At 47.9% G+C, this 12,217-nt stretch overlaps 11 non-coding genes across 11 annotated transcripts; 4 read left to right on the forward strand and 7 right to left on the reverse strand.

Annotated features, from left to right (window-relative positions):
- Positions 1-786: 786 nt before the first annotated feature.
- On the reverse strand, positions 787-950 carry LOC138030999 (U1 spliceosomal RNA). Its single transcript, XR_011128108.1, has one exon. It is a non-coding gene; the product is annotated as a U1 spliceosomal RNA (small nuclear RNA).
- A 194-nt stretch (positions 951-1,144) lies between these two features.
- On the reverse strand, positions 1,145-1,335 carry LOC138031035 (U2 spliceosomal RNA). The gene has a single exon (XR_011128142.1). It is a non-coding gene; the product is annotated as a U2 spliceosomal RNA (small nuclear RNA).
- A 267-nt stretch (positions 1,336-1,602) lies between these two features.
- Positions 1,603-1,721, forward strand: LOC138031076 (5S ribosomal RNA). Its single transcript, XR_011128175.1, has one exon. It is a non-coding gene; the product is annotated as a 5S ribosomal RNA (ribosomal RNA).
- A 975-nt stretch (positions 1,722-2,696) lies between these two features.
- On the reverse strand, positions 2,697-2,860 carry LOC138031000 (U1 spliceosomal RNA). The gene has a single exon (XR_011128109.1). It is a non-coding gene; the product is annotated as a U1 spliceosomal RNA (small nuclear RNA).
- A 194-nt stretch (positions 2,861-3,054) lies between these two features.
- LOC138031031 (U2 spliceosomal RNA) lies at positions 3,055-3,247 on the reverse strand. Its single transcript, XR_011128138.1, has one exon. It is a non-coding gene; the product is annotated as a U2 spliceosomal RNA (small nuclear RNA).
- Positions 3,248-3,514: 267 nt separating this feature from the next.
- On the forward strand, positions 3,515-3,634 carry LOC138031087 (5S ribosomal RNA). The gene has a single exon (XR_011128186.1). It is a non-coding gene; the product is annotated as a 5S ribosomal RNA (ribosomal RNA).
- A 978-nt stretch (positions 3,635-4,612) lies between these two features.
- LOC138031019 (U1 spliceosomal RNA) lies at positions 4,613-4,780 on the reverse strand. Its single transcript, XR_011128127.1, has one exon. It is a non-coding gene; the product is annotated as a U1 spliceosomal RNA (small nuclear RNA).
- A 4,710-nt stretch (positions 4,781-9,490) lies between these two features.
- LOC138031077 (5S ribosomal RNA) lies at positions 9,491-9,609 on the forward strand. Its single transcript, XR_011128176.1, has one exon. It is a non-coding gene; the product is annotated as a 5S ribosomal RNA (ribosomal RNA).
- Positions 9,610-10,585: 976 nt separating this feature from the next.
- Positions 10,586-10,749, reverse strand: LOC138031001 (U1 spliceosomal RNA). The gene has a single exon (XR_011128110.1). It is a non-coding gene; the product is annotated as a U1 spliceosomal RNA (small nuclear RNA).
- A 194-nt stretch (positions 10,750-10,943) lies between these two features.
- Positions 10,944-11,136, reverse strand: LOC138031032 (U2 spliceosomal RNA). Its single transcript, XR_011128139.1, has one exon. It is a non-coding gene; the product is annotated as a U2 spliceosomal RNA (small nuclear RNA).
- A 267-nt stretch (positions 11,137-11,403) lies between these two features.
- LOC138031088 (5S ribosomal RNA) lies at positions 11,404-11,523 on the forward strand. Its single transcript, XR_011128187.1, has one exon. It is a non-coding gene; the product is annotated as a 5S ribosomal RNA (ribosomal RNA).
- Positions 11,524-12,217: the final 694 nt, after the last annotated feature.

Below are 12,217 nucleotides of genomic sequence, written 5' to 3' on the forward strand. Positions count from 1 at the left end.
CCTTATCAATCCAACGTTTATGACATGAAACGTATCTTTTCGTGTGAGCAAAGAACAGGATACGACAAGTAAAAAATGCATGCACTGTTATGCATTAGATGGAAGTTAACCTAGCCCGGATGATATGTATACAACGAAGGCTACAACACTACAACATTGATCTTGCGAAAACGTGACTTACGTGACGTAGCGCACTTCAAAGTCTTACTGTTCCCTGCTCAACACGGACAGTACGTATTCAAAGGGCCGATAAGACACTATCCTGACCATGAAAGATTTACTTTTTATGATAACAATCCAATTAACTGATAACATAGAGAAACCACAAAGTGTTGGCCACAGAAATGTAACGCCAACTGATCTGGCGGGTCCTCAGTTACTCAATGCAAAACGGGCTCTCCAGAACGCAACATAACACAACGCAAAATAAATCTATCGCGATGGAGCAGTACAAACACACATCCACTTACGTTTTCGAAACGATGCACGAGGATAAGAGCTCGACCCGCTGGCATTTTCTTGTCTCACTCGTCTATCGATGGAAATCGATGCGGCTGAAATAAACACGTCGTCTCCCTCTCTGTACGGCCAAGAATGAGAGAAATGAAATCACAGTTTTTCAGTGCACCAAGTACGGAACATTCACCTACAATTTCAGCAGTGGACTTCACAAATACAACTCACCTTCCTTAGTCCTTACACCGCCACCGCATCTCCTTCCCTGCCCTGCCTGAAACGTTACCAACAAACCTTCCCATTAGCCAACTTTGCCACCGGGGTTTGGTGCGGGGACTAGCGCGAACGCAGGTCCCCACTACCAGAAATTATACGCTCGAGTTACCCACATTTGGGGTAATCGCAAGGGTCAACCCAATCGAAGTGCAATGAAAGAGCCTCACCTTGAGAGGACTGCCTCCCTGATCACAGTGCCTCCCGCGTCAGGTAAGTATGCCTTTTCAGCCTCTCCGGGACCGCAAAACGCAACTTGTCTGCGCATACCATGTGGTAATGGAGGTCACGTGCTCCTCGTCCTGTCGTGTCGTGCTGTCCACTCGCTGCTATGCTACCTAGAAAAGAGAAGAGAATGTGAAGGTTGGTTGCTTGGTCACTTTTTCTGCTTTCACTTGATTATTTCTTCCCCAGAGGGAAGTGGGCCACGCTCGGAGGTAGTGCTATACCGAGGCAACCCGTGGCCGGGACGAGGCAAGCCTCTTTTCCACGGCCCAGTTCCAAAAATCAGTTTAATATATGAGCTGCTCGATGAGCAGCGATCAGATATTAAGCTGATAAGAACAGATACTACACTTGATCTTAGCCAAAAGGCCGAGAAGCGATGCCCGTAAATGCTCACGGCGGACAAGGTGCTCCCAGTCTCATGGCCACGAGATATGGTGGTCCGATTACAATCCGTGCCAAGGAAGGAATGCCCAAAGCCAACCTGAAAGCGAGGCGCACACAACGATCGCTCTTGTACAGTGGGCAGCAGCACCAGCATTGCATGGCACTTGCGTTGACGGCAAGAGGACAAATGCACATTGTGCTTGCTCTGACCTCGTTTTCATTTTCCCTTATAACAAAGTTAATTTTCACGGCAAATTACTTGTCTACGACCATACCACAGGGAAAACACCGGTTCTCGTCCGATCACCGAAGTTAAGCCCTGTCGGGCGGGGTTAGTACTTGGATGGGAGACCGCCTGGGAATACCCCGTGTTGTAGGCTTCCCTTTTTCCTTCTGTACACTTGATTATCTCAAAAAATCTCAGTTTCTTTCAATGAAAGAACATTCCAAACCAGTTTTTTGAACACAACATGCCAACGATATGTCAAAGATGAGACATACGACAAAAACAAATTAGTTCACACGAGAAAGTGGAACTTGTATTCCCAAGGGAGCGCGTGCGCGCGAGATCTTATCAATCCAACGTTTATGACATGAAACGTATCTTTTCGTGTGAGCAAAGAACAGGATACGACAAGTAAAAAATGCATGCACTGTTATGCATTAGATGGAAGTTAACCTAGCCCGGATGATATGTATACAACGAAGGCTACAACACTACAACATTGATCTTGCGAAAACGTGACTTACGTGACGTAGCGCACTTCAAAGTCTTACTGTTCCCTGCTCAACACGGACAGTACGTATTCAAAGGGCCGATAAGACACTATCCTGACCATGAAAGATTTACTTTTTATGATAACAATCCAATTAACTGATAACATAGAGAAACCACAAAGTGTTGGCCACAGAAATGTAACGCCAACTGATCTGGCGGGTCCTCAGTTACTCAATGCAAAACGGGCTCTCCAGAACGCAACATAACACAACGCAAAATAAATCTATCGCGATGGAGCAGTACAAACACACATCCACTTACGTTTTCGAAACGATGCACGAGGATAAGAGCTCGACCCGCTGGCATTTTCTTGTCTCACTCGTCTATCGATGGAAATCGATGCGGCTGAAATAAACACGTCGTCTCCCTCTCTGTACGGCCAAGAATGAGAGAAATGAAATCACAGTTTTTCAGTGCACCAAGTACGGAACATTCACCTACAATTTCAGCAGTGGACTTCACAAATACAACTCACCTTCCTTAGTCCTTACACCGCCACCGCATCTCCTTCCCTGCCCTGCCTGAAACGTTACCAACAAACCTTCCCATTAGCCAACTTTGCCACCGGGGTTTGGTGCGGGGACTAGCGCGAACGCAGGTCCCCACTACCAGAAATTATACGCTCGAGTTACCCACATTTGGGGTAATCGCAAGGGTCAACCCAATCGAAGTGCAATGAAAGAGCCTCACCTTGAGAGGACTGCCTCCCTGATCACAGTGCCTCCCGCGTCAGGTAAGTATGCCTTTTCAGCCTCTCCGGGACCGCAAAACGCAACTTGTCTGCGCATACCATGTGGTAATGGAGGTCACGTGCTCCTCGTCCTGTCGTGTCGTGCTGTCCACTCGCTGCTATGCTACCTAGAAAAGAGAAGAGAATGTGAAGGTTGGTTGCTTGGTCACTTTTTCTGCTTTCACTTGATTATTTCTTCCCCAGAGGGAAGTGGGCCACGCTCGGAGGTAGTGCTATACCGAGGCAACCCGTGGCCGGGACGAGGCAAGCCTCTTTTCCACGGCCCAGTTCCAAAAATCAGTTTAATATATGAGCTGCTCGATGAGCAGCGTATCAGATATTAAGCTGATAAGAACAGATTACTACACTTGATCTTAGCCAAAAGGCCGAGAAGCGATGCCCGTAAATGGCTCACGGCGGACAAGGTGCTCCCAGTCTCATGGCCACGAGATATGGTGGTCCGTTACAATCCGTGCCAAGGAAGGAATGCCCAAAGCCAACCTGAAAGCGAGGCGCACACAACGATCGCTCTTGTACAGTGGGCAGCAGCACCAGCATTGCATGGCACTTGCGTGACGGCAAGAGGACAAATGCACATTGTGCTTGCTCTGACCTCGTTTTCATTTTCCCTTATAACAAAGTTTAATTTTCACGGCAAATTACTTGTCTACGACCATACCACAGGGAAAACACCGGTTCTCGTCCGATCACCGAAGTTAAGCCCTGTCGGGCGGGGTTTAGTACTTGGATGGGAGACCGCCTGGGAATACCCCGTGTTGTAGGCTTCCCTTTTTCTTCTGTACACTTGATTATCTCAAAAAATCTCAGTTTCTTTCAATGAAAGAAAGACACATTCCAAACCAGGTTTTTTGAACACAACATGCCAACGATATGTCAAAGATGAGACATACGACAAAAACAAAATAGTTCACACGAGAAAGTGGAACTTGTATTCCCAAGGGAGCGCGTGCGCGCGAGATCTTATCAATCCAACGTTTATGACATGAAACGTATCTTTTCGTGTGAGCAAAGAACAGGATACGACAAGTAAAAAATGCATGCACTGTTATGCATTAGATGGAAGTTAACCTAGCCCGGATGATATGTATACAACGAAGGCTACAACACTACAACATTGATCTTGCGAAAACGTGACTTACGTGACGTAGCGCACTTCAAAGTCTTACTGTTCCCTGCTCAACACGGACAGTACGTATTCAAAGGGCCGATAAAGACACTATCCTGAACCATGAAAGATTTACTTTTTATGATAACAATCCAATTAACTGATAACATAGAGAAACCACAAAGTGTTGGCACAGAAATGTAACGCCAACTGATCTGGCGGGTCCTCAGTTACTCAATGCAAACGGGGCTCTCCAGAACGCAACATAACACAACGCAAAAGAAATCTATCGCGATGGAGCAGTACAAACACACATCCACTTACGTTTTCGAAACGATGCACGAGGATAAGAGCTCGACCCGCTGGCATTTTCTTGTCTCACTCGTCTATCGATGGAAATCGATGCGGCTGAAATAAACACGTCGTCTCCCTCTCTGTACGGCCAAGAATGAGAGAAATGAAATCACAGTTTTTCAGTGCACCAAGTACGGACATTCACCTACAATTTCAGCAGTGGACTTCACAAATACAACTCACCTTCCTTAGTCCTTACACCGCCACCGCATCTCCTTCCCTGCCCTGCCTGAAACGTTACCAACAAACTTCCCATTAGCCAACTTTGCCACCGGGGTTTGGTGCGGGACTAAGCGCGAACGCAGGTCCCCACTACCAGAAATTATACGCTCGAGTTACCCACATTTGGGGTAATCGCAAGGGTCAACCCCAATCGAAGTGCAATGAAAGAGCCTCACCTTGAGAGGACTGCCTCCCTGATCACCAAGTGCCTCCCGCGTCAGGTAAGTTTTTTTTATGTTTAAGGCGAATGGCAGCCCCCCGGTAGGGTGAGTGCAATGGCTGCCAGACATTCAGACTCATCCATCAACAACAATGGTTCGCCTCAAACGGGGGTGCACCAGCACGTCAAACGTCACCGGGGAATCGAACCCCGCCCCTACAAACAAAAAAAAAAAACAAAACTAACGAAGAAAAGCATTCACGAGACGCCTCGTCCGACTTACACTCGAGAATGGCATTTCCACATCAAACAAACAAACAAGCAAACCAACAGGACGAAGGACTACAGGACAAAACAAAAACAACCGAACTGTGCAGCGGCGAATGGCAGACCTGACAAGGACGCCAGTCAGAAAGACTCATCCTAACAGGAGTAGGTACGCCGCGAGACAGCAACAGCTTGGGGCGACAATGGGACTAGAACTGGGACAGAGAAAAACGACCATTGCAAACAGAGCCGATAATGCCAGACGCACCCCACTGACGATGAAAATAACGTAGACGACGGGGGGACTTGAAACGCTTAAAAAGGAGAGGTAGATTGAACTTGACACGAGAGCGGACCTTTGCGATGACATCGAGAGCACCGGGCGGCACATTACGGAAACGAAAGTCATTCCGAGCGAGCCAGATAAAATACTTACAGACAACCTAGGATGTACACGAAAACACGAGGAACTCGACGGATCTCAGCCGGGTCAAAAACCAAACAGCACGTGACGGCAAACCAAAGAAGGGGACGAAGACGAAAAAACCAAACAATAGAGACTGTAACCATGAAAGAACACTATGAGCAAGAGGGCAGGAGAAAAACAAGTGAGAAGGACATTCAGAGGCAAGACGGCAAAAAGCAAGAAGGGTCGACCGAGTACCCAAAAACCGACAAGGCGATCGGCAGTGTACAACACGCCATGGCGACCTTTCAGTTGAGATCGATCACTGGGCGGTCAAGATTGAAGAAGAACAATTGGGACCAGGTCGAAGGCCAGTAGAGAGTATAGCCATACAAAGGAAAAAACTTGTCAACACAATGGGGAGTCGGACGATCCTCAGACAGCAAAAACAAATAAACAGAATTTGCAGAGATAGAGGAAACAGCAGCAAACATGATGAGGGGACAAAGACGCAATGACAAGGGAGGAACGACGCCGACGGGAAAAGGAACCACCAACCAAACGCCAAGCAGACAGAAGAGCAGAGTAAAACGGGGGGAGGGACTTGGAGGAAAAGGCCTCAGGACGGGACAGAACAACATCAAGAGCAGGGACACCAAAACGAGAATCACACCAAAAGGAAAAGAAATGGACCCAACTACGCGGAGAAAACAGTGAAACGCCGAACCCACTGGACAAGAAGCGCAGAAACCTTAAGACGAAGATCAATGACAGAAAAACCCACCAGCAGATGTAGGCTGAACAACAACAGCACGAGAAACCAGATCGCGTTTGCCCTTCCAAAAAAACCCAAAAACCAATTTACAAAGCTCGGAAGAAACCCAAGGGGGGACATGAATTAGGGAGGCAATGTACCAAAACCCTAGAAAGGGCCAAGGCGTTGATGACGAGAGCTCTCCCGCCGTAGGACAGGGAGCGTTGCCTCCAAGAAGCCAGCACATTCTCCACGGCATCAATCCTAGGACGCCAGTTCACTTCCTCCAAATTCCCAGGCCCAATAAAGACGCCCAGCACTTTGATCTTGGCCGAGGTCCCAGTCCAGGGTGACAGGGGGGTCAGTCCTGCCAGACCACGAACCGAGCCACAATCCCTTGGATTTGGATCCCTGATTAAGCTTAGCACCAGAACCCCTTTCAAAAAGAGCATAAACTTCAAAAATAGCAGCAATGGCAATATCAGACGTGACAATGAGAGAGGTGTCATCGGCGTACTGCGAGATCGGAGACAGGGCCCGCGGGGGCCCGGGGACAGAAAGACCAATGATACGTGGATTGGCACGAATGTTAACAGCAAGCACTTCAGAAACTAGAACATACAATAATGGAGACAAAGGACAGCCCTGACGCACGCCACGAGACAAAGGAAAAAACCGAGACAGATAACCATTAACAACTACAGAGCTTTGGACAGCAGAATAGAACAGAACAACCCAACGGACAAAAGATGGGCCAAAACCCATCCTCGACAAAGTAGCACACATAAATGACCAATCCACTCTATCAAAGGCCTTTTCCTGGTCTAAGGAGAGAACGGCAACGGGATGTCAGATTCCGTGGCAAAGGCAACCACATCACGCAAAAGAGCAACATTCTCGCCAATAAACCTGCCAGGAACACCGCAGGTCTGATCCTCACTAACAAACCAGATGGATAACTTTGAGAAGGCGCCCAGCAATAAACACGAGAAGCAAGCTTATAGTCGACGTTGAGAAGGGAGATGGGGCGCCAGTTACGAGCGTCCAACCGATCTCCCTTCTTAAAGATTAAGGATATGAGACCCCGCCGTTGAGACAAAGACATAGAACCAGACAGATAACACGAATTCAAGACCTCCACTAAATCAGACCCAAGGACGTCCCAGAATTTCAAGTTAAAACTCCATGGGAGAGGCCATCGGACCCCGGGGCTTTACGACGAGCCATGCCAACAAGGGCACGATGACACTCCTCAAGAGTCAGAAAGCCCTCACAAAGATCAGCTTGGGCAGATGAAAGGACGAGGGACACATTACTGAGAAGAATATCTTGAGCGGCGGAATCCGTAGGACAGGCAGTAAAAAAAGAGAGGAGTAGAAAGTGGCGAACGAAGAACACAGATCAGAAGGTGTTGAAACAATGGACCCATCAGGGTTCCGAAGCGCAGAAACCCACCGGTCAGCAGACCGTTTCTTCTCTAAACGAAAAAAGTACGCCGATGAGACTTCGCCCTCCTCAACCCATCGGACACACGTGACCGTACTTGGGCACCTTGAGCAGCCCTGATGTCATAGGCGGAAAGCTGTTCAAGGGTGGATCGATAAACACCTAAAACAGACAGGCAACCAGCATCAAGCCGTGCCTTGAGGTGTGCCGCCAACTAGCCAACAAATCGCGTGACCAAGATTCTTTCTGCGACCGGCGCACACAGTAAGATACCGTAATGCCCTTCGATCTTTGCTTTACCGGAATCCCACCACTTGGAAAGAGAGGAAAAACAGAGCTTACAGTCCTTCCAATCGGCCCAAAAGTCAGAAATAAGGCGACAGACCAGTACTCCTCCTCCTCCAGGACTGAGGTATTAAGCTTCCAAAGCCCCGGACCAGGAGGAATAACGTCAGGAACAGTAAGAGAGCAGGACACAGCACAATGGTCTGAAAACGGACACGGAAGAATTTCACAAACAGAGACAGAGACGCAACCCAGACATAAGGGCACCCAATTAGATCTATACGGGAGGAGATAGAGCCATCCGCCTTAGTCCAGGTAAAGGCGGAGGAAGACGGATGGAGGTATCTCCAAATATCAATACAACAGACATCGTCAAAAAGACGACCAAGGGCAACAACACTCTCACGCGAGGTATCACCGACCACGGAGCCCACACGGTCAGCAGCGCGATCAAAGACGGTATTAAAATCGCCGGCGAGGAGGGTGGGAACTGAAGGGTCTAATCGGGAAGAGACCCCGTCCAGGAAGGCATCACGATCAGGGTTACGATTGGGAGCATAAATGCAAGCAACCCTGAACACAGCGCCACGCAAAGAAAACTCACATAACAAAAACCGACCACAACTATCAGAGGAAGAGATTTAACAAGGGACAACACTGGACGAAAACAAAAACATACAACCACAAGGACTTATTAGAGCCGGAGACACCACAACGGAAAGACCAGATGACTGGAAACCAGGACTGACACTCACTGAGGGAGATGCAGTGGGCCTCTTGGAGGCACACTACATCAGGAAACAACAGGCAAGGAATGAAGCCACTGTACAAACCCAGCTCGCTTAGACTGGTCTCGCAGACCGTTGACGTTAATTGAGACAACTGACAGAGCCATAATGGAGTACAGTAAAAGAGTAACTATGTACGTGCTTTGCGTTGGGGGAGGGAAAACGACACATCAGGCAAACCTTCGTGCTTCGCAGACTTGACAGTATCAGCTGAAGCACGAGTCTTCGATTTAGTAGAAGAGGGCGCAGCTCCGCTCTTCTTAGCCACCTTTGTAAGAGCCTTCCGGGAAGGAGTAACAGAAGAGCTATCAGAGGAGGTTCTCAACGGAATCACAACCGCGTTTACGAGGAGTGGATACCTCAACCATTTCCACCTCCAAAGGTTCAACAGATTGGGAGGATGGAGGAAACACCCGAAGAAACAAGACTGTCGGTACCACCACTAGCAAACAGTACCCCTTACGACGCACACCTGTATTCTCAGCCACTTTACATAAAGTGCCACCACTTGGTGGTTTTTAACATTTTGTAATTTTTTAACAGAATCTCAGTACTTTTGGCAGGATGCCCGTAAATGCTCACGGCGGACAAGGTGCTCCCAGTCTCATGGCCACGAGATATGGTGGTCCGATTACAATCCGTGCCAAGGAAGGAATGCCCAAAGCCAACCTGAAAGCGAGGCGCACACAACGATCGCTCTTGTACAGTGGGCAGCAGCACCAGCATTGCATGGCACTTGCGTTGACGGCAAGAGGACAAATGCACATTGTGCTTGCTCTGACCTCGTTTTCATTTTCCCTTATAACAAAGTTAATTTTCACGGCAAATTACTTGTCTACGACCATACCACAGGGAAAACACCGGTTCTCGTCCGATCACCGAAGTTAAGCCCTGTCGGGCGGGGTTAGTACTTGGATGGGAGACCGCCTGGGAATACCCCGTGTTGTAGGCTTCCCTTTTTCCTTCTGTACACTTGATTATCTCAAAAAATCTCAGTTTCTTTCAATGAAAGAACATTCCAAACCAGGTTTTTTGAACACAACATGCCAACGATATGTCAAAGATGAGACATACGACAAAAACAAAATAGTTCACACGAGAAAGTGGAACTTGTATTCCCAAGGGAGCGCGTGCGCGCGAGACCTTATCAATCCAACGTTTATGACATGAAACGTATCTTTTCGTGTGAGCAAAGAACAGGATACGACAAGTAAAAAATGCATGCACTGTTATGCATTAGATGGAAGTTAACCTAGCCCGGATGATATGTATACAACGAAGGCTACAACACTACAACATTGATCTTGCGAAAACGTGACTTACGTGACGTAGCGCACTTCAAAGTCTTACTGTTCCCTGCTCAACACGGACAGTACGTATTCAAAGGGCCGATAAGACACTATCCTGACCATGAAAGATTTACTTTTTATGATAACAATCCAATTAACTGATAACATAGAGAAACCACAAAGTGTTGGCCACAGAAATGTAACGCCAACTGATCTGGCGGGTCCTCAGTTACTCAATGCAAAACGGGCTCTCCAGAACGCAACATAACACAACGCAAAATAAATCTATCGCGATGGAGCAGTACAAACACACATCCACTTACGTTTTCGAAACGATGCACGAGGATAAGAGCTCGACCCGCTGGCATTTTCTTGTCTCACTCGTCTATCGATGGAAATCGATGCGGCTGAAATAAACACGTCGTCTCCCTCTCTGTACGGCCAAGAATGAGAGAAATGAAATCACAGTTTTTCAGTGCACCAAGTACGGAACATTCACCTACAATTTCAGCAGTGGACTTCACAAATACAACTCACCTTCCTTAGTCCTTACACCGCCACCGCATCTCCTTCCCTGCCCTGCCTGAAACGTTACCAACAAACCTTCCCATTAGCCAACTTTGCCACCGGGGTTTGGTGCGGGGACTAGCGCGAACGCAGGTCCCCACTACCAGAAATTATACGCTCGAGTTACCCACATTTGGGGTAATCGCAAGGGTCAACCCAATCGAAGTGCAATGAAAGAGCCTCACCTTGAGAGGACTGCCTCCCTGATCACAGTGCCTCCCGCGTCAGGTAAGTATGCCTTTTCAGCCTCTCCGGGACCGCAAAACGCAACTTGTCTGCGCATACCATGTGGTAATGGAGGTCACGTGCTCCTCGTCCTGTCGTGTCGTGCTGTCCACTCGCTGCTATGCTACCTAGAAAAGAGAAGAGAATGTGAAGGTTGGTTGCTTGGTCACTTTTTCTGCTTTCACTTGATTATTTCTTCCCCAGAGGGAAGTGGGCCACGCTCGGAGGTAGTGCTATACCGAGGCAACCCGTGGCCGGGACGAGGCAAGCCTCTTTTCCACGGCCCAGTTCCAAAAATCAGTTTAATATATGAGCTGCTCGATGAGCAGCGTATCAGATATTAAGCTGATAAGAACAGATTACTACACTTGATCTTAGCCAAAAGGCCGAGAAGCGATGCCCGTAAATGGCTCACGGCGGACAAGGTGCTCCCAGTCTCATGGCCACGAGATATGGTGGTCCGTTACAATCCGTGCCAAGGAAGGAATGCCCAAAGCCAACCTGAAAGCGAGGCGCACACAACGATCGCTCTTGTACAGTGGGCAGCAGCACCAGCATTGCATGGCACTTGCGTGACGGCAAGAGGACAAATGCACATTGTGCTTGCTCTGACCTCGTTTTCATTTTCCCTTATAACAAAGTTTAATTTTCACGGCAAATTACTTGTCTACGACCATACCACAGGGAAAACACCGGTTCTCGTCCGATCACCGAAGTTAAGCCCTGTCGGGCGGGGTTTAGTACTTGGATGGGAGACCGCCTGGGAATACCCCGTGTTGTAGGCTTCCCTTTTTCTTCTGTACACTTGATTATCTCAAAAAATCTCAGTTTCTTTCAATGAAAGAAAGACACATTCCAAACCAGGTTTTTTGAACACAACATGCCAACGATATGTCAAAGATGAGACATACGACAAAAACAAAATAGTTCACACGAGAAAGTGGAACTTGTATTCCCAAGGGAGCGCGTGCGCGCGAGATCTTATCAATCCAACGTTTATGACATGAAACGTATCTTTTCGTGTGAGCAAAGAACAGGATACGACAAGTAAAAAATGCATGCACTGTTATGCATTAGATGGAAGTTAACCTAGCCCGGATGATATGTATACAACGAAGGCTACAACACTACAACATTGATCTTGCGAAAACGTGACTTACGTGACGTAGCGCACTTCAAAGTCTTACTGTTCCCTGCTCAACACGGACAGTACGTATTCAAAGGGCCGATAAAGACACTATCCTGAACCATGAAAGATTTACTTTTTATGATAACAATCCAATTAACTGATAACATAGAGAAACCACAAAGTGTTGGCACAGAAATGTAACGCCAACTGATCTGGCGGGTCCTCAGTTACTCAATGCAAACGGGGCTCTCCAGAACGCAACATAACACAACGCAAAAGAAATCTATCGCGATGGAGCAGTACAAACACACATCCACTTACGTTTTCGAAACGATGCACGAGGATAAGAG

This window comes from Montipora capricornis, chromosome 13, assembly GCF_036669925.1.
Source record: "Montipora capricornis isolate CH-2021 chromosome 13, ASM3666992v2, whole genome shotgun sequence".
Taxonomy (NCBI): domain Eukaryota; kingdom Metazoa; phylum Cnidaria; class Anthozoa; order Scleractinia; family Acroporidae; genus Montipora; species Montipora capricornis.